This window comes from Camelus ferus, chromosome 15, assembly GCF_009834535.1.
Source record: "Camelus ferus isolate YT-003-E chromosome 15, BCGSAC_Cfer_1.0, whole genome shotgun sequence".
Taxonomy (NCBI): domain Eukaryota; kingdom Metazoa; phylum Chordata; class Mammalia; order Artiodactyla; family Camelidae; genus Camelus; species Camelus ferus.
In genome coordinates, this window is record NC_045710.1 from 38,180,263 (window position 1) to 38,201,779 (window position 21,517).

The window sequence follows — 21,517 nt, forward strand, 5'->3', positions numbered from 1 at the left end:
TTGATCTCAGTGAAAGGGGTAGGGAAGACACACAAAATAGGAAGCCTTATGGAATAAAAGGATCAAAGGAGGCACCAAAGTTGGGCTATTCAGGACCCACAGACTATTTTGCACTGTGACAATATAACTTGAGTTTTAGGACCAATTTCAGGGAAAGAAACAACTTTATTTTATAGACTCTGATGTGTCATATATACTTACAGAGTATTATTCTCTCTTAACCCTGCACATCAAAGTGAGAGCTCTATTATTTGTGTCCAGAGAGCATGCAAGGAGCACAAAGTCTGGTACCAACAAACAAATACAGCACTCTCTGTAGCTGCCGAAACATTTGAGGATCGGCCTAGTGATTTACCATTTAGGGTGCATGTAGGAGCTAGGAAAGGGATAGGACGGATAGCCCAGGAGACTGAGGCTTTTGAGTTATCGACATAACAGGTGTAGTCCTCTGAACACTCTCAAAGTAACACTTTAGAAATTAAGATTTTGTTTCCATTCTGGAGAACCTTGAATACAAGTGAGGATGCTCCCTGCTCAAATCCTAGAATCTAGCAAGGGCAGGAATCAGGAATAGCCTGCTGTTAATGAAGAGTGAAGTTTGCTCTGCTACTTGCTTAGCTTTGAGATACATGTTTTCTAACCAACTGAGGGAAACTAATTTCTATCATAATTCTAGTAAAGTGAAATGGTGCTTTTTTATGAATAAGTTTCTGATAACAAAAGTTCATATGATACGTGTATGGTAATGACTTCAGGAAAGGAGTGCAATTTGTGTCTTTTAAATATTTGAAAGTTTAAACTTCACAATTACAAATATATCTGTAATTTTAAGGGCTTTCACAAACTGAGCATTATTGTTGTATCTTTGGTAAAGAATGCAGCTCTCCTAGACACATTAAAAGTAACCACTGCTCATAACCTCCATGGAATTTTCCTGTAACCCTGTGTGTTCTTTCCAACGTTGATGTCCCAAAGGTGGGCTAACACACAGGTGACAGGCTCTGGTATGAGACTGCCTGACTTTTAGTCTTGGTTTGACCTATGCTGACTAGGAAGTTAAGTTATCCCTACCCCAGTTTCCTCATTTGTAAAATGTGGCTAATAATGTTACCTCCTCTTAGGATTATTGGCAAAATGAAATGAGTTAATAGCTACAAAGTGCTTAGAACAGTACTTGGTACATAACAGAGTAATCAACAGATATCCATTGCAATTATTATTTCTTTAGAATTATTTTGGAGGTCCCTAAGTAAAATCATTTGGATTGGAGTTCCACAGCAGACTGATTCAGTAGCAGTAAGAGGTAAAGTGATAAGATACACACTTGCATTTGAACTGCATCCTGGGGCCAAGAAGGGTTGGTGAAGAGGTCAGTTTCCCCAAAAGCAGTGGGAATGAAATGCCCCTAAGAATGGATGTTAGATAGATAAAAGACTAATTTCTCCTACCTTTAGAATGTCAAAATTGCTGTCTAACTTCTTGCTACTCTTTTAAGCATTAGCTTCTATTTTATAATATCTTAAAATTGTCTGGTCATCTAGTCCATTCTTAGTACATGTCCTGTTTTTGAAATGACTATTTTGTGTGTTACTGACTCACACAATTGGCTCTTTCTTTTGATCCAAATGGTTTTCTTCTTCTACATGTAAAATCAATCTTCCACAGACCAATGTGTTCGCTCTATCCTTCCAAGCCAGCCCTGTGCCACTGTAATTGCCATTTTGAAATAGCCCTGAGTAAGTGGACTTGTAAAATTGCAGTCTTGTACATTAACCAGGCATAAAAATGGCTTTGTATTTCTGTGGAAGAAAGAGAAAAAATATCTTGGCTAATCTTTAATGTACTGAACTGTCACTTTGTTACCTACATCTGGTATTTCTATTATTTGGGAAATGTTTCAGATCAAACTGGCGTCTGTGTGTGTGTGTGTGTGAGAGAGAGGGGGAGACTTAAATTTCTCAGAACAAGGCAGGAATCGTCTCTGCAACAACATACATCCATCTTTGAGGAGAAAAACAACTAGGTCCATTAAGCCAGCACCGACAGTCACTCACAACTCTCTATTCATTTGATGTCAAGGTGTGGATACATGTTTACTCCATTAGGTTCTACCTTGCATTGAAATTGAAACAATCTAGCACAGCATCAGTTTCCAGTAGTCCTGTGTTTCTGATCTGGGCAGAGGTGGATTTTCCTTCATGAACTCATTTAAAGTTCTTGAAATTTTCTATAAAGTTATGATTGCGTCAATAACAATTTCCTGACCCTGCAATATATCCTTATATTTGTATGACAGAATTTTGAAAGTAGTATGGCTGTTTTATGTTTTCCTGAATACCAGGAAATATTATTTAAGCCTTCTCAGTGACTACTGGAGTAGTAGATCTTAACGTTATTATATGCGTGCATGCCAAGAGAGACAGCAAAAGGGCTCGTGTTTCTCGGAGGTGTGTTCATTTTGACAGATTTTCTTTTCTAAAGATGGTTGTAATAGTATGTCCCACCCACATGCTCTGCTGCAATGTGACCTTTTCCCTCCCCCATCAAAAACTGGAGTTGATCTCTGTACCCCACTGAATCTGGCACGCCCTATCATTGCTTTGACTAGTAGGCAATGACAGAAGTCAGCGCTAACTTATCTATCAGGTACAGTTAGCAGAGTGTCTAGGGCCCATGACACTTTTAGGGACCCATAACAAATGTTTTCATTTCTCTTAAAATCAGAAGTTTAAAAAAATGAACATTTAGGTGTAAGAAAATGGTTGAACATATGTTTATCTTTCTGTCAACACTGTCAAAGTGTAATTTATATATATATATGTGTGTGTGTGTGTATGTATATAAATATATATATACATACACACACACACATATATATATAAATAAAAATTTATGTATTTGTCTTTTTGTTTAATGGAAGAAGGCATTCATGACAGCCAAAGTGCCTAGGGCTCATGAATGTCAGAATTCAGCCCTGGCATAAGTGATACAACGCTAACTCTTAGTGGGCCAGGCAGCTTCTGCTTCCCGCCTCTGGGACATTCCCACTCACAATCCAGCCACCAGGCTGTGATCATTCCAGACTCAATGGAAGGGTCAATAACAGCTGCTCCTGAGCTCTCAGACATCAGCCGGTGTTAACTATCAGCCACGTGAGAGAGCTGTTACGGTTGTGCAGCCTAGTCGAGGCTTCAGGTGACTTCAGTCTAACTATTACTTGAGTGCACTTGCACGGGAGACATCCAGCGAGATCTGCCCAGCTCACCCTGGTCAACCCAAAGTACCACGTAAAGCAATCACTAAGGGCTGCTGTAAGCCACTGACTTTTAGGGTGGTTTGCTAGGTGACAATAGATAACTGAAACCTTGATTCATTCATTTATGCACAATTTATTGAGCATTTTATAATGCATTATTTGGGATACTATGATACAGTATCAATGTAATCAGGACTCTTGATGATCATGCCTAGATCAACTGCTTCTTTAAAGCCTTGGTGGGTGGGGAAAACATGGATCAAGGTGAAACTTAATTAAACTCAAAAAGAAGTTGTAAGATTATTTTGAAGTATAGAGAAAATGTTACTGATAACAAGTGTTGAAATTCATTAAAAGGAAACTATCTTTATTATTTATAAGCCATATTTGTAGGATAAAATATTTCCTTTTTCAATACAGTTATTCAAACCCTAGCTCCACTATCTTCTAGCTGCATGATCATGATCACATATTTTAAACGTCCTGTGCTTCATTCATTTTGAGCTTGTTTGGTCATTGTGAGAATTAGATGAATCAATGCGTGCAAAACTCTTAGAACGAACAGTGCCTGGGATATGTGTGTGCATGTGTGTATCAGTCATTTAATAAATGCTAGCTATTTGTACATATATGTATACTCATAAGCATGTTAGTAGTGTCTAGAACAAACTGGACTTGATGGAAGGCAAGCATGAATCTACTCCCTTATCCTCCTGCCACAGCTTTCAACCATGATATATTAAATCTCCCTTTCAGAGGTTGTTTTTTTTCCTGAGCCCTTTTTCAGAGACAAAGGACTTTATTACAGCACAACAGTTAGTATGAGCTTCATGTCTGTGTTGGTACCCTCCAACCCAATTCCCAGGGGGGTGAAGCAGAGTGGTCCAGATGGACGCTGCTCACAGGGTGGGCTTAGTTCCAGCCGAGGAACCCCAAGCTTATGGAACACCAGTCTTTTGTCAGGGCTACAAACAAACCTGCCTGACCTTTGCTCTGCAGCAAAGGATTATCTAGTTTTTATTGAGTACCTCCCATGTGCTAGGCACTGCAAGACCCCAGAGGAGTCGTTTTACACAGAGTAATAACTTAATCCTCCATGCAAACAAAACTACGAAGTGGGGGTTGGAGATACTCAGGAGATACATAACTTCTTCAAAGTTACAGAGCTATGGAGAATAAATCTAGAATTTGGCCCAATTTGACCTGATTTTGTTTATCTGGCATCATTTAACTCTATCTTGCTATATACGGAAAATAAATAACAAAGAAACCTCCATGAAGCCCACCAATTAAAAAATTATGGTGGCCTCACCTGTTTAAAGAAGGTTGGTAAGGCATTTTGGATTTATGTAGCTCTGAGGTAAAGGAAGATGGAGGGTCAGCTTACCAAAGGTCGTTGCTGTCCTCGGGGGATGCAGGCTCAGTGCTGAGATCCAGCAGGTGGCTTCAGCTGCGTCTCTCCATCCCTGGTCTTGTCCTCTTGTTCTTTGGCCCCTCATGGGTAGACAGAAAGCCCTCAAGAAGTGGAAACTTGCAGGCCTATCCAGTGCACACTGCATCAGCCAGACCCTTGATCATTCCATGTTTTACCTTAGACTGGGCCCCCTTGAGCTGATAGAACATTAAGAGCAAACACTCACAGCAGCTGTGCTGTGCTCCAGGCGTGATTCTATGCATTCTATGTATTTTTACCTCATGTAATACAAGAACTTCCAAAATAGGTACTATTATTATCCTCATGTTTCAGATGAGGAAACCGAGCTAGGAGAGGTTAAGTAACTTTCCTGAGGTCACATAATTAGTTCAGTGGTATGGATAGGAATTAAACCTGGGCACTCTGGTTCATAGTCTGTGCTCCTAAGCATTATATTACTGGTCTCAAGAAAGCAGTTTCAGTGTTTCTTTTATGTTCTCTCTTAAGAGGTGCTAGGCAGGATCTCAGAGCTTGTGTTGCTGGCTTATCTCCCTGTCCCACCCCCAGAAACATTTTTGACTTTAAGTCAACAATTTTTACCAGAGAAAGATGAAATTTAGTTCAAGAACTCATGTGTCACTTTCAGAATTTTTCCTTGGGTTTTGGATTGCTTGATTTAGAGTTTACAAAGCACTTATTCCAGTATCCCTCTTAAGCTCAGCCTTCGTGATTGATTTATTTAACATTATATACCTTGGAGAAGAAACAGACACGAGTAGAAGATTAATCAAGCCAAATGCAGTGTCATTGATTCTGTTGTCAACTTGCAGGCCCCACAAAGTTTTAAGGTGATTGACATGCCCATCACCTCAATGGGGATGGGAAATAAAGATTTTCCAGGCTATGTAAAACATACATGGTAAAACAAGATATCTCGCCATTCAAGGATGACTCCAAACTGTTCTAGATAAACGAATCCCTGGAATCATGTTTTCATTAATTTTATGGAAAGGTTTATCTGAACATTATTGAAATATATAAAATATTTGAGGAAAATGTTCATGTTCACTTAAGTACCAAAAGGTCTTAAGAAAGGCTATATTATATGAGTTATAAAAGGTCCCAGGAAATTCATTTCCTTTTCAAAGAATAGGCTAACATTTTGAAGTGATTAAGTATTTAAGAATTTTTGAACTGAAACACAAATGCTCACCAATTTGCTTTCTTGTTTCCTGCTGGGTCTGGCAACCCTCCTGTTTAACTTGGAGAACATAATAGGCTTTGCCTAACTATCCATTGTGTTATTTCAAGTATCTATTCTTTGGGGAGAAAACTGACTACTTCTTATCATATTCTACTTGGAAAAGGCACTCACGATATTAGTGTATTCAGGAGGAAAAGATAAAGACTTAGACAAAATCGTAGAAGGTAATTTCCTGTTCTTTTTTATAGCTATGTAAGGAAATGGGCCAAAATGTGAATAACATAATTATAGAAGTATTTGCCTTAATTGAGGTCTCGACACACACAAAAAACCTATTTTTAAAATTGTTGGTAGCATTATACAAATTGGCCAATATAATGAGCCTGTATTTTGACACACACACACACACACACACACACACAGTGATGAAGACCCACTGCCCAAAGGTCATAACGGGAAAGACCTAGATGTCCTTAAGGATGCAGGTGAAATGAGGGGAAGGTTGGTCAGGATGGAGCAGTGAAGAGACACTCATGTAGAAATGAAACTAACATCTGATTTCACAGAAAAATAAAAAACCTTTTCTTTCTCCACATTAAAACTGAAGGTAATGACATAGGACTTTCACTCTACTTGAAAATGATACCAACTCTGTAGAAGAAAAAATTGAGCTATGAATTTTTCATTATATTTGAAAGTAGTTGTACAATTTTATGGCAGATGAATTCTGTTATGGTATCTTTTGGTCTCTGGTACAACAAATCCCTTACACAATAAATCATTTATGACTCCAGAAAACTGCTACGTTTTCCCCTAAATACACTTTTTCCTATGAGATGTTTGTCAAAAAGTCTAACAACTTTAGAAACCTTCAGTTGTGCGATCTATATTATATTTTTGGCACAATGAAGTCAATTCTTTAATTCACAGAGGTAGCATGGGTGTCCACATTCCCACAAAGAGCTTGCTTTCTTTGCGGGAAAAGGTTGTTTCCTCCTGTGTCCATGAGAGCAGAAGAGTGACCACTTCCTCCACCACATTTTCTGCCCCATGTTCTCAAGGCTGGGGCAGAGGATCTTGGGTTGTTCTTGTGGATCTTGGGTTGTTCTTGTGGATCTGTATTCCTACTGTATTCCTACTTTAGTTACAGGAGAGCAGTCTTCTACTCCATTTTGACAAAAGTGGACAGGGAAAGGTAAACAGGAAAACATTCCTCTCTTTAAGCCAAAATACGCTGTAAAGAAAGTAGCAGGCTAGGAGCAATGCGGTTGAAGCCCCCCCACCTTTTTTTTTTTTTTAATTGAAGTACAGTTGACTTACAATGTTGTGTTATTTTCTTGTGTATAGCACAGTGATTCACTTATATATATATATATTCTTTTTCATATTCTTTTCCATTATCATTTATTACAAGATATTGACTATAGTTCCTTGTGCCATACAGCATGGCATTGTTGTTTATCTGCTTAATATATAGAGTAGTTTGTGTCTGCTAATCCCAGACTCCCAATTTATCCCTCTCTCCCCTTTCCCCTTTGGTAATCATAAATTTGTTTTCTATGTCTGTACATCGATTTCTTTATCTAAATAAGTTCATTTGTATCAACTTTTAGATTCCACATATAAGTGACATCATATGATATTTATCTTTCTCAGTCTGACTTACTTCACTTAGTATGATAGTCTTTAGATCTTACAAATGCTATTATTTGCTACAAATGGCATTATTTCATTTTTATGGCTGAGTAGTATTCCATTGTGTGTGTATATGTGTATATACATATGCATATACACACACCACATGGAAGCCCCTGTTCTGATAAAATCAGAGAATCAAGGGGTACAAGAATAAGAGTAGCTAACTCAGCACTAGTACAAGAAACCACATCATTTTTATTTCAATCAGTTACTACTTTCACAAGACTTTATTTCAGAGTATCTCAGGCTTGATGTTACTGACATTTGGGCTAGGCAGTTTTTGTTGTGGGAACTGTTCTATGTATTGTAATGTTTAGCAGCATTTCTAGCTATGCCCACTGGATGGTTGCCCAAAGCAAGTCCCCACCTCCAGCAGCTGTGACAACTAAAGTGTCTCTAGACGTTGCCAAATGCCTCCTAGGGGTAATATCTGTCCTGGTTGAAACTACTGCTTATTGGAATCTATGCATAAAACCCAGCACATAAATATTTATTGAATAAGTAAATTATCAAGTGAAGGTGATTAAACTGCTTATCTCATTGCCTGCTATATAGCCAACTGCTTAGCAAATAGTAATTCTCCCTCCCAAATCCCAGGTGCGATATCTTGTAACTAAATTTGCCAAGATTAGTTCCAATTCTTGCCTTGGAAGGGTAGTTCATCTAAAATAGATGTTTGTGAATGAAAAATACGTAACAAATTTCCAGTTGACATAGACTATTAAAAATAAAATTTGTCTCTGCTCTCTACTAATACCCCATTGAAAGAGTAAATGGGTTTTTTTAAAAGCATAAATTATCCAAAATGGGAAAGAAGATGATAATAAAATTTGGGGAAATGAAACCAAAAAAAATCTGGTAAGTATTTTAGCCCATTAAAATAATTCTAACTTGGCAATGATGAAATCTATGAAACACCATGGTTTGCACACACAAATACACCCCAAAGCTCCTAAATTCAGGTCCCACTGGAAGTGAGAATAACATATGTGTAATAACAAAAGAATTGGCCAAAAGTCTGCCTAAAAAGCCTTTAAACATCAGATCTTCCCTCCTTGCCAAAAAGTAACACAACTTTCTTTCTATGATCCTGCAGAAGCCTGAAGGTTTATTGTCTAGAAAAGGTAAAACATATAGTCTCTGAACCAGGTGAGTACGAGAGGAGGCATCGGGCAGTGCCGAAGGGAAGGATACATTATAGAAAACATAGGTTAATTGAATACCTGTCTACACACAGAATGTTGATACCCCAGCCCTTTTCACCCAGGGAACTCTGAGCTTATACCTTCCCAGTGGGAATGTGAGAGGCAATATGATGTAGAGGACACCAGAGCCAGGCTGCCTGTTTGTGTACCACTAGTTAGCTGTGTGACCTTCGACAAGTGACTTATTTTTATCTCAGTGTCCTCATCTACAACACTGGAATAAAAATAGTACCTTTCTTAAAGAGTTGTAGGGATTAAGTACACTAGAATTTTACAAGTACTTAGAACTCTGACATATAATAAGCACTGGTTAAGTGTTTGTTTATTTTTTATTATGCCTTGGGAAACCAGAAAAGCTCAAGAAAAAAAGACCTAAAGATATGTACAGTGATATTTTTCTACCATGGAATTTCACTCACCTCTAAGATGACCCATGGTTGACAAACTTCATGGGGCACTTCTGGTTTCCAGTCAACTTTTCAATTCTCATTGTTTAATATTAGAGTCAGCCAAGGACCATTGAGGGAAATTTCCAGTACTGAAGTTAAACACCAAAGCAGACAGAAAAATATATAATTTAAAGGAAATGCAAATTATAAATTAATTTATAAGAAACTTAGAAATTATTAATATACTCAGAGAGATAAGAAAATATATCCATGAATCAAGAACAGGTGGCCATGTCCTATTAAGGAACATTAATAAGAGAATAAACAAGAGCTATAGGGAATAAAAATATGACAGATATAAAAAATTCAACAGAAAGTGTGAAAAATAAATTTGAGGTATCCCCGAAAATATTGGTTAAAGACAGAAGAGATGGAAGAAAAAAATTAGAGAGTCAAGTCATAGAGACTCATGTCTAAAGGAGATTTTGGTGGCATGTAGCACTGTAACATACCTAGCCTATCATAGCTAATACCAGTAATTAGTGTAGTGTAGAGTGAAGGTATTGTTAATGTGAAAGATCTAAAACAATTACCTTCCATGAATCTTTTCTGAGGGAGCTACTGGGCTCAAGAGAGGAACCAAAAAAGAAGACCCAATATCCAGAGAGGTGAAGGCAGTCTTCAAGTTGGTGATAAAGGAAGGTCTAAGTTAGCAGTTTTACAGAAGATCTAGAGAAAAAGGAACCTGTATCGGACAGAGTGCTTGATAGTATGGATCAAGGAAGGGTCCTTACACCACAGACTGATTTGGTGGAATGTTTCAGAATGGTATCTTTAGAATTCAGATATTCATAGAACAATCTCACATAACTTGATCACTCTTCTCCCCAAACTAAATTAACTTTTTTATCCATTCATGTATTTGAAAAACATTGAAATTATCACAAAATAATTCATCTGCCAAAAATCTATACTGCTGCTCTCAAAAGTAATGAAAAATTCATGCTTGGTGTCTTTTTAAAAACTATGCTGTTATTTTTTTCCCCTAGAATTGTAGCTTAGCGTTTTCTTTTGATTCCTAAGGTTTCTCATCATCAGTTCACAGTACTTATTTGTGATTCCTGGGCAGTGTTCTATATCTATGCAGTCACATCTCTGTGAAGAGAAAACTTTATTCTCTCTTCAGTAATAAATCCCATTCTCCCCCTGCCTTTGGGAAACAAGCATAGGTTGAAAGTTGGGAAAATGTTCCCAACCCTAAAATGAACTGCCTTGGGCTTAAGGCCACCACCCATGAGACTTAGATGGTTAATGCGTTCAAGAAAGTGCAGCCCACGGCACCCTGCCTGCTCCACAGGGAACAGAGCGATGGAATTTGAGAGCACAGCCTTTTCTCTCCCTCCCCACAGAGCCCTTTCTTTTCAACACCTCCCACATGTTGCACTTTTCTTCCAAAAATCCAGGCATCTTCAAATATACTTCTACCAATAATCTTTGAAATCTTTCCTAAGCTCACACGTCTGTGACAGTCATGACTGGTGAGTGTGGCACCACAGAAAGGTGAATAGGCTGTGAGCCCAGGCTCCTGGCTGGGAGTTCCACTTCTCCTGAGTTGTTCTAGGACGTTGGGCAAAGCATCTAAACATCCCATGCTGCTTCCCTGGACAAACAGATAATAAAGATAGCTCAGTTTGGCTCCTTACATGGTTGTGAGCAGCAAATGAGGTAAAAGTGTGTGTGTGTAGTATGACTGTGAATATGGGTGATTAAATAATGTAATGGGCTGTAAGCATAAGACGTATTTGTTCACCCTTTAACCCCCTGAAAAGACTACTTCTCAACAGCTGTCAGTTTGATGGTGCAGGGAACTGGATTTAAATCTTAGTTCTTTTGGTATGTTTCTGCCAGTCTCTAAAGTGTACTTGTCTGACTTCAGATTAGAGAGAAATGAAGACAATAAGGCCAAGGTTATAACCTGAAGGATCAACTCATAATTTTTAGATTAGATAATCTGAGGTTAGCTCTTATTAGATATTTGGAGGTTTCATTTATTTTGTTTTTAAATTTAGCTGAACAAAAAGGGAGTAAGAGTCTTGGAAAAGCCACAAACTGGTCCCTAGGTATATTATGAACATACTGTCTAACTTCAGAGGTAAAGAACATGGATCTCACTGCCAAAGTCCTATTGTGCCACGGTAAGCTTTCTTAGGTTGCAAAGACTGGAGATACTGACTTAATTTATGGCAGTTATTGGCTAATCCCCATCAACGAAGAACAAGGAGTTGGCTCAAAAGCCTAGTCAAATTTAATCAGCCATGGTTTATTATATGCTGCAGGCTTTTTAAATTATCTTGCTGTCCCTTCAGCACCAAGAATTTGTAACTTCTTATTCTGTTACATAGTGGTAAGAACTTTCTATCTCTGCTTCCACTGCTTATTTTTTTTTCCTACTGCCAGTTATACCTATCTACCTCATGGTTTACACTCTCAACTACTGAATTCTCCACTCCTTTCTTAGCCTCTGGCCTTTGTTACCCATGGCTTCAATTTTCTTATGGCCTCATGCCTTCTACTGCCTAAGATCTCTGTTTATGGACACCACTTAACAGGTCCCTCAGCTCCTGTGTCATTACTCTGTGACCCATTCTCTATGACTCATTTCAAACTCTTTACAAGATTGGATTGATGGATCTGTTAGTATCTATCTAATATAGAGAAATTTTAGCTGGGGAGATTTCCAGTGTCAAGTCATTTCACGTGCCTTTGGCAACTTAATGATGTCCCTTCTTTTTCTAATTGATTATGACTTGAATGGTAGGGTAGAGTTTGGGTTCAGTAGGTAGTTGTGGCATGGAAGTTAATCAAAGAATCCTTTCTTGTACAATACAAACACAAAGGCTGCACATTTTTCATTATGATTATACTCATCTAGTGAACTCTAGCATGAGGTATGTTCCAGCTATAAAATGGGGAATAAGATTGCTCGTTTGTCCCTTTTTTCCATTAAAAGGATACTGTGTTTATTGTGATTATTACAATACTATGTTAACCAATACTTACATTGCACTTGTAATTGTAAAATATATTTTGAAGTTTATACCATTTACTTCCTACAACAATGTTGGTATTTTTGTCATTATTCAAATAATGCATTTGAGACTCAAGGACATTCTATGGTTTTATTTTGACACCACCCAGTTTGAGAACGTAAGTTTAACTTCTAGTTTCATACCTTTTCGATTGGGCCAAAGTAGGTTTTAGATAACAAAGTTATCCATCTATCAAATGGAACCATATTTTAAGGCAAGTCAATTATAAGGAAGAATAGATAATGGAACCAAAGTGACTGAAGGTAAAGTAAACACGTTTTCATCCCCAAAATCTTTTATTAAATAATGGTTTACTAAGAAATATTATTTTCTGTCAAGTCAACTTTCTGATATAGTTCAAAATCTGTCAGTATACACCAAAAATTGTGTGTACAGTTTTATTATAGGCGGTGATAATTAATTTTGGGGGGCCTATTTTAATCATTCCCTTTTGGAGTGCAGTGGCAGTCTGTTTATTACTCTAAAGCCTCTGGTTTACATAAAGTTGTAGCGAGGAGTTGAAAAACAAATTGGCAAAAATCACAAGATGTGAATGAAGAGGGCCTATTTCTTTCACAGGCAGAATAATAGTTTCAAATGGATGTATTAATTCAACCACAGAATACATGGGATTCATTTTTTGATATCATAGTGAGACCTTGCCACAAGCAAAATTTTTCACCCTGCAGAAAAAAGCTTGTTAGCTAAACTTTCACCACAGGGCTCATGTAATTACCCTATAGATTACTGCTCAGATACAAGAGAGAGGCTAGAGTTTCCTTCTAATTGGCAGCTATTAGAGCAGCCGAAAGAAAGGCTAGATGTGATTCAGTTACCAAAATTTCAACAAACATGGGAGCTTTGTTTGGTTTTGATTTATTTCCTTGAGCCTCTGTACCTTGAATTTGGAATTGTTCTTCCATCGTATGTAAGAAGAATATCTTATTCACGTGCCAAGCGTAATCAGCACCCATTTCACATCTGGGTGTCTGCTAAAATGACTGAATCCTGCAGGAACTGCGATTGTTGATACTCTCTGCTCAAAAAGAGCAAGGTGTAGGGAGTAACTGGTTATTGTGAGTCAGAGGATCTGTTCCAGGTCATCTCACACAAAATACCCTCAGAGGACCCTTCTCTCCCATTGCCTTTAAATCTCTGCTGGAGATTTAACCTTTCAGACCAGTATGTGATTTGACTTTTCCCTAGCTCACCTTCCCCCATAAAATAAAGTGAAAGTACTCGAGATGTAACTGAAGGCAGACTTCTAATCCACTGGAACTGAAGCTTGAGACCTGGGTCCATGCCAGGTAATGACTGGGCTGTAAAGCGGATTCCAGAAGCTGCTAAGCTCTACCTTGTGCTGTCAACCAAATTGGCTTGGATGATTCACAATTATGAGCACATCCTCTTTGAGCTGTTGTTCCTGTATTGGAAATTGTTTTAATTTGATCCATCCATATTACCTCCTATCTGGGGTCATCCCTTGCCCCAACTGTGATATCTATTAAGTCCATCTTTAGAACCAAAACCACTCTCACTGTCATTGTCCTTCTCTCAATTTTCCATTAGGGTAATCTAAATTTCGTAAATGCCTCCAGTCTATGATATGCTACCTTCAGAGAGGATTTATCAGTGGTCACTTGAGCGATTGTTACAATGAATCTTTGTGAACTTTCCCAGGGATGTTAATTTGGAGTATTATTTTTGCAAATCTTTAGGCAAATCTTTTGGAACAGTTAAAGAAATCAAGGAATCTGGAACTTGGGAGGGAGGGAGACAGAGTGAGGAGGGAGAATATGAGAACACAAACCCCTGGGCTCACATACTCTTATCACAGCTGGTTGGGAGTAGGGGCTCAGCATTCAACCCTGCTATAGGGCAATGGAAAATGGTCCCTGTGGACATAGAAACCAAAACTGCAATTTGATCAGGACTTCATTCAGAGGTAAACAGATAAACTAACAGTTAAAAAACAAAGCAAGTCATGAAATCCATAGTTAACAACTGGTTCTCCTAAAAATTAAAAACCATGATTTACCAGGAGAAATGCATTTGAAAAGTTTATTGCTCCAAAAACACTTGCCCTCCCCTCCTCTCTCTCTCCCCAGCTCTCTTCCCCTCCTTCCCCCTTGTTGTCTTTACTGAACATAACATTTTTATAAGCCTCCTTTGACTTTATATATTGGTGGGGGATTGATGACAATATGAGAAATAGTGTAATAAATATTTAAATTAATCATCAAAGAGTCACCCAGGGCAGCATTTTTCATTTTAAGCAACAACTAGAAGAGGACAGGTGGCCTTTTTAAATGCCCATGGCTGATTAATGAAATGTGAGATTGATTGTGAAATGCTTGGAGGGGCCACCAGACGGTCTCCCCTCAACTTCTCAGGAGAGGGCCAGGGAGTGCTTTCTGTATCTCACCAAATAAAGTGATTAATTTTTAATAGGGACTAGTTCTTTCTCCTTTCTCTCTGTGTTTATTCAGCCCAGAAGAAAGGCTATTCCCCTGATGTAATGGAGTGATATCACCTTACACTTACACAGTGCTCTATGTTTTATGAAGTATTGTAAGATGAACCATCTCATTTCATCTTAATAGCCACCATCTAAGGCTAGTGGACAGAGGCTTTATTCACTTTCATTCATGGGTGAGACAAATAGTTCATAGTTTGTTAGGACTAGGATTAGAACTTGCTCTTTTACTACAGCGTCTGTACACTGATCTACTATTTGCTTAGGTAGAGTTATCTACACTGAAGAAAGGATTTTTCTCATTTGCTATAAAGAAAATTGAACATTTAAATTGAAAAACTGGACATACATTTTTATGTAATTTATTATTACATTATTTCTGGGTTACTAGATTAGGAACAATAATGATTGTTCGTAAGCAATGAAAAATATTTTTACTGGAAATTTTTCTATGTAAATAATAAATCAGAAAAATATAATTTCAGTGAATATAACTGTGAGGTTACTTACCAAAATTGCTCTAGTTCTCTTGGTTTTAGTAAGATTTGATGGGTATTTTATAATGTTGTTCTATTTGCTACTGATTTTACAGATTTGGCAGGTAAAGCTACTTTATCTAAAGAAATCTATTCTGTGGTTCATCTGTTCATTTCCTGTAGCAATTAGCTATTACTGTGTAACAAACTATTCTAAAATCTAGCAGCTTAAAACAACTATTTACATAATAAACAATTTTGTAGGTTGGCAATTCAGGCTGGATTCAGCTATGGATTTCTGTTGTTCTCAGCTAGGTTCACTGAACTATCAGTAATTCGCAGCTAATTGGGGTAAGGAATGGGTAAACTATACTGGTCTTAGTTCCATGTGGTCTCTTAACCTCCAGCAGCCAGTTAGAGATTGTTCACATGTCTGTGGCAGCCAGCTGGGGCTGGGGGAGCCATGCACGCAAAGTTTGTAGAGTCCTAGACTCAACTGGCACATCTTCATTCTACCACATTCTTATAGCCAAAGCAGATCCCAGCATCCAACCAGAGTCAAGGGGTAGAAAGTGGACTCCCCCTCTCATTGAGAAGAGCATCATAGTTATAGTGCAAATGGAGGGAAGAAAGACTATGTCCATTTTTGCAATTTATCATATTACCTATTTGCTTATTTTGGAGGTTTCAGCAGATTATTATTTGATATTGATGAGGTCAGTGGTGCAGCTATTTCAAATCCCTTCAAGGAGTTAGCTGGTATTCTATATAGAAAGTAATAACTAGGAGACTGTTGAACTCTCTGATAGCTAATATAGTTGCATTTTACATTAGAGCTACTTTTGAATGTAATACACAATGAAATTGTTAATTTTAAATAACAAAAGCTCAAGCAGCATACTGACAACCTCTCCACTTAGAATCATCATAAATTCTCATGGTTCCAATTTACCTGAAAATATTCCTCAGGAGATCACTTTTCATGGGTATGTTGCAGATGGATATTCCAGTAGATCAGTCTACTCTTCTCATCTCACTTATTTCCTTAAAATCTTTCAACTGGAATTCTGGAGATGTGTACAGAGAGAGAGAAAGTAGGAGTCAATATTTATGCTTGTGTATGTTAGACTAAAACACAGGGCATACAACTTTAATGCTTCGTTTTTAGCCTTAATATTTTTCAAACACTTCTCTCCCATGTACAAGTTATGAAAACGTCACCATACTTTCAAGGTTGGCAGTGTTGGCTGAAGAAAATGCACACGTGAGAGTTAAGTTTTCCATTGGGCAAAATGAGGACTATAGGCCTGGGAGACAGCATCTCAGACAGGTAGGGGGAGGGTCAGTAGTATATGGAGGGTGCATGCAGTCAGGCACACATCTTGGCAGAGGCTTGCTGCTAGTCATGAGGAGGTTGTCACTAGTCATGAGGAGCAGATGTCTCCGTTAATGAGTTTACTATTTTTCTATACATGAGAAGATGCAAGAATTTGGGCTCATAAAATCCTCTCCTGAAAATATGTCTGGAGGCTTGTTCTGCGGGTTTTTCCCAGAGCACAGAGTGCTGGTCTCATTCCCGATCTCCACCCTGAACTCCTTTCAGGGTGTGTTGAAGGTCAGCAACTGCCATCGCTTGGGACTTAATCCTTGCAGAGACAGATGGCAAGTGCCGGTTTTTACTTGTATTCTGTATTTTTAATTGATTTGGATCCTATTTGGATGTAATGATCAGTTCCTACATTTCTGTCTCCATATTCTTGTAGATAATAACCACATGTTATTCTCCTAAGTAGCCCCTGAATGTAGTAAAACACTTGGCACATAGTACTTATTCAATAAATGCTGAAGAAAAAAAATGGATGACTCTGCCAGGTGTGAAGGCTACAGTCGACCTTTGCATCCATACTTCTCAGGTTCTGCCCAGATGCAAAATTCTTATTCCTTTCCTTATTCCTGTCTGGCTTCTGAGCCCATGGCTCCTCTTTGGATCTGATCACCTGCCCAAACCTCTGGTCTGCACTCCATCTCTCTATTTATAGCCACTTAGAGTTTCATCATGCTGCCAGGCATTTTATGATACTGAGCAGCAAAACTTCATTATCTTTGGCTTTATTAGAAAAAAACAAGTTACCTAGGCAATTTGGAAGCAGAGCAGAGAAAACCTCCAAAGTTCATTTCTCTGAACATGCACAAGATCATCTTCTGGGCGGCTGGAAAACCCCACATGCTACCTTACTGTCTGAGGCACAGTGTCCCTCCCCGTCTCAGTGTGTCACAGAGCCCCAGCTCACCCACCCCTAAATTAAAAGGCTCTGTCTGAGAGAGCTCTTTCAGCCTTAGTCTCTTCCCGAGCCTTTAATTGTACCGAAGGCTGCAGTGCAGCCTCACGGCACCGAGGGGGCTTTCCAAACCAGGACGAGTGCAAACAAAGAGCATTAAAACAAAAAAGCAATTTAACCTACTTACGGTTTCCTGTATTTCCCCCAGTGATTGCTAATTATTAGAAGACTTGTGTGAGTGGCGGAGCTGACTGGCAGTCTCGCTTTCTGCTGGTTCTCCATCCGAAGTCAGGGCAGAGAGTGGCATCTCACTTGTAGTGCTCGTTCAGGTCATAGAGGATCCAAGGGTCCCACGTTCCAGGCCAGGAATCTCTTACCCACACAGGTAGGAAGCTGTGGCAGGGAAAATCCACATTCAAATGCTTCATCTTCTGATAGCAGAGAGGAAATGGGGGGATAAAAAAAGGAAAACAAAGACTGAAAAATGTCCGAAGCTGGAAGGCTATTTATTTACATTCCCCTTACTTGGTTTTCTGCCTCTTTTCCTTCACCGTTTCTCATACTGAGTACTAAGGAGGAGCTACTTTATTTCTAGCAAGGAGAAGGGCCTGGGATATAGAGTTTGTTTGTTTGTTTCCTCAGGGAAATGTTTAGAGACGGTGGTGTGGTAGGAGGAAACAGGCAAAGTTTAGAGGCACTAAAAAGGCCTTCCGGCTTCTAGAATGACTCTCCCCTCACTAATGGTGGAAAAGGTTTGACTCCACAGTGGAAAATTTCCTAAAGTGAAACTATTGGAACGAAACACAGGGATATAATAAATTCATACTCGCTCATGTAAATACTAGCAGAGCCTTCCTTCGGAATAGATTTTAAAGAGATGGGAGTTATTAATTACAGCGATGAGAGGATTCAGGGAAAGGACACATTTTCCCAGAAATGGGCCTCCAAAAATTAACTAAATCACTGTGCTGAAAATCAGTCGACCAGTGACACTTCTCTGTAACCTGGTTTAGGACACTTTTTTCCTTACTCTACAAATCAAAGAATATTTTTTAAAAATGTAATTTTTCACTTAGTACAGGAGTATAAAAGGAAGAACTTCTTCCTTTTATACTCACTGTACTATCACTAGTTTCCCACAATCCTAATGGCTTGAACAAGAAGAAATAAATTTCAACTGCAGTAAGAAATTCAGAATGATTTCCAAAGGAGCATTGCCAAACATAATCATGTATATTCTGATGAACAAGTGAAAAAAATTCTGGAATTTCCTTCAATAGAAAATGTTATGAGGACAATACCTTCTCAGTTGATGAGGTCTTTTATGGGAAAAACCACACATAGGGAGAAAAGTCAAGTGACTTAAGATTTCTTTTCTCTCTCAGGACAAGTATCACTTGAAAAACCTCCACCTGTCTGCTTTTATCATTATAAAAAGAAGAGTTAAAATTCTCCTTCCTGTTGTTTCCAGTCCTCTCTGTTTCATCACTTGCATCATAGTCTACTTTTTTATTATGAAGCTTACTGTAGTTCCTTGCTATACAGCAATTATACTCATACTTTCGTGTGTAGAAGACAGACTGAGGGACTTACAAGAGATTCTGAGGCCCATGCCTAGATAGTTTAAGACTTTCTGGAATGATCCAGAAATCTGCACTTCATTAATTATCCAAGTAATTCTTATGTAAGTGGTCAACAGAATCCACTTTGAGAGACAGATCCCAGCCTTACTGATTCTTCTCAAGTGCTTAGAACATCTTTCTTGAGGGTCATAGTTCAAAGGGAAGCCTCTCAGGTCCTTGAGAAAGACTTTCCTGGTTTGTAGATGATTTACATCTCAGAGGGACAGAGAAAGAATTTACAGTTGCAAGTTTCTCTAAGAAAAGGGAAGTCAGCGGCCTCTAGTCAGGAAGATACCTGTCTAAAGTTTAGTCAAGCTGGGGCCACCCTGCCCTTGGTCACTCCTGTCTCCCTTCTTGCCCTTCCCTCTGCCTCTCTACGCTGACAAAGACCTGACTCTGCCCAGCTGGCCAGGACTCTTAGATTCCTCTGCATGTTAAAATCTCAAGCTTTAGAGTTGTGGCCTAGAGCTTCCACTGTGACTTCTCAGCTCCCGTTAATTCTCCTCAGCAAGAAAATCTCCAGAAATGGAATTTTCCTACTCAAACGTGACGATGAATAATCACTGTTAATGATGAGTGCTTTACTAGCAGATCTTTAACCTCTGTACAGTTGAATAAATTAAACTTGGAGAGTTTCTAATGAAGAGAATTTGAAAGCTAATGTATTATATGCTGCCTAAAACTGCTGATTCTGTGACAATAGCAGACGATCATTCTCTGCTGCCACTGTTTAGTGTCTGCAGGAAGATACAGACCATGCTCTTCATATAAACACCATAGTGAGCAGAATAAATGGAGGACATTTTAATGATGACAGGTGTAACTTTTCTTACAGCTCCTTCAAACATTAAATATTATTTTGCAATAATCTCAAAAGTATTTAATAGTTATGTAAGAGTCTCAGTAGGGTGGCAGGTTAGAGACAGCAGGTTCAAATGCCTACTGGCTACTGAAGGAATAAGAGAAAAAATAAATTATAAACCATGTAGGCTACCATGACTGTCAAGGAAACCTAAGTGAGCCAAGAACAGTCCAATTTTTCAAACTATCTTGGTGCTTTTCTCCTTTCACTGGAGCTTTCTTCATTGCAGAAAGGTAATAAAGTGATTATAATTTGAGATTGAGATGAATTATCAATTCATCAGAGTGTATGTTTAATGTGATATACTTGCATAATGGTATGTGCTTCTAATTAGGGAGCTATTCTCGAGGCAGGAAAAAATTCATTTTTTCAGTAAAAATATTTTACACCCAAGATGCGGTGCCTTAAAAAAACTTAATGAGCTTTGAGGCTGACATTACAGCAATTAAAATATGAGTGAAAAAGTCAGACTGTCTTGTTGAGCAATCGGGATGACTGGAGATATTTCCCTTATCATATGGAGCATAGGTCACATTTTATATTACTTGCAAGATTCTGCAATTTACCTCAAGGGAAAAGGAAACTAATTTTCATAGTGACAACGGGGCTCTCTAGCTTTGGCTGATATACAAACATGGTACTCACTTAGGAAGTTGAGTGTTTCTTGTCATGGATAATAGTGGTTTTGCAGAAGTCTGGTGAATTTCAGGGAGGCAATTTTGAAGAATAGGAGAGACTATGCCTGTTTAGTGATTAATGAGGCAGAATTGATCTTTTCCAAAAACTGGACAATTAGAGTCTAGACTGAGTACGCTTTCTCCGTGGATGACTGCACCTGAGTTTGAGAGAAGCTAGGTGAACACTCTGACTTGTCCACATGTTAATCACCCTAACTCTGCTACTCTTCTCCCCTCCATTGTTAACACAGTATGTCAGGACTGGTTCACACTGACAGCCCACCACCCGGAAATTCCACTAGGTGATGCTGACTTCTCACAGCTCGCTGTTAGTTGATGACAAGGTGATAGTGACCAACACTGTGCTGGATATGATGCTGTTAGGAATCCTTTTGATGTTGCTGGGCAGCTTCTTTCCCTACGGCTACCTCAGCCAAGAGGCTGAGTTATATGCTCTTTTGTGGGCTTGTGCTTTAGCCAAGGACAAAACTGCCAACATTTATACTGATCAGAGATACGTTGTACATGCATTAAACCATTGGTCTACTGGCAAAATGATAGCATTCACAAATCAGTATTGATGGGAAATGTTTTTAACAAGGCCACAGATGGTGGCTTCCTCACTTGTCCCACTTATCCAAAGTATAACCCAGGGAAGTGTTCATACTACTCCCAAACATTATCAGCTTCCTAATGGACCATTCAAAGTCTGGGAAAGGGATTTTATACAACTTCCTCTGTGTTATGGATGTAAATATGTTTTAGTCATGATCTGTATCTTTTCACAGTAGACTAAAGCCTTCCCTTGCGGTCAGGGTACTGCCTATTTTGTAGCTAAAGTCCTTTTGGAAAAGATTGTCTTTAGCTAGA

At 38.6% G+C, this 21,517-nt stretch overlaps 1 long non-coding RNA gene across 1 annotated transcript in view; it reads right to left on the bottom strand.

The window, feature by feature from the left end:
* The window catches only part of LOC116668981, a 348,932-nt gene that overhangs the window by 7,429 nt on the left and 319,986 nt on the right, over positions 1–21,517 (bottom strand). Inside the window, exons 4-8 of the long non-coding RNA XR_004326325.1 lie at positions 17,674–17,917; positions 16,160–16,274; positions 9,760–10,826; positions 9,197–9,315; positions 4,644–4,750 (exon numbers count right to left, since the gene is read on the bottom strand). This is a non-coding gene — a long non-coding RNA (uncharacterized LOC116668981). The remainder of the gene's footprint in view (positions 1–4,643; positions 4,751–9,196; positions 9,316–9,759; positions 10,827–16,159; positions 16,275–17,673; positions 17,918–21,517) is intronic.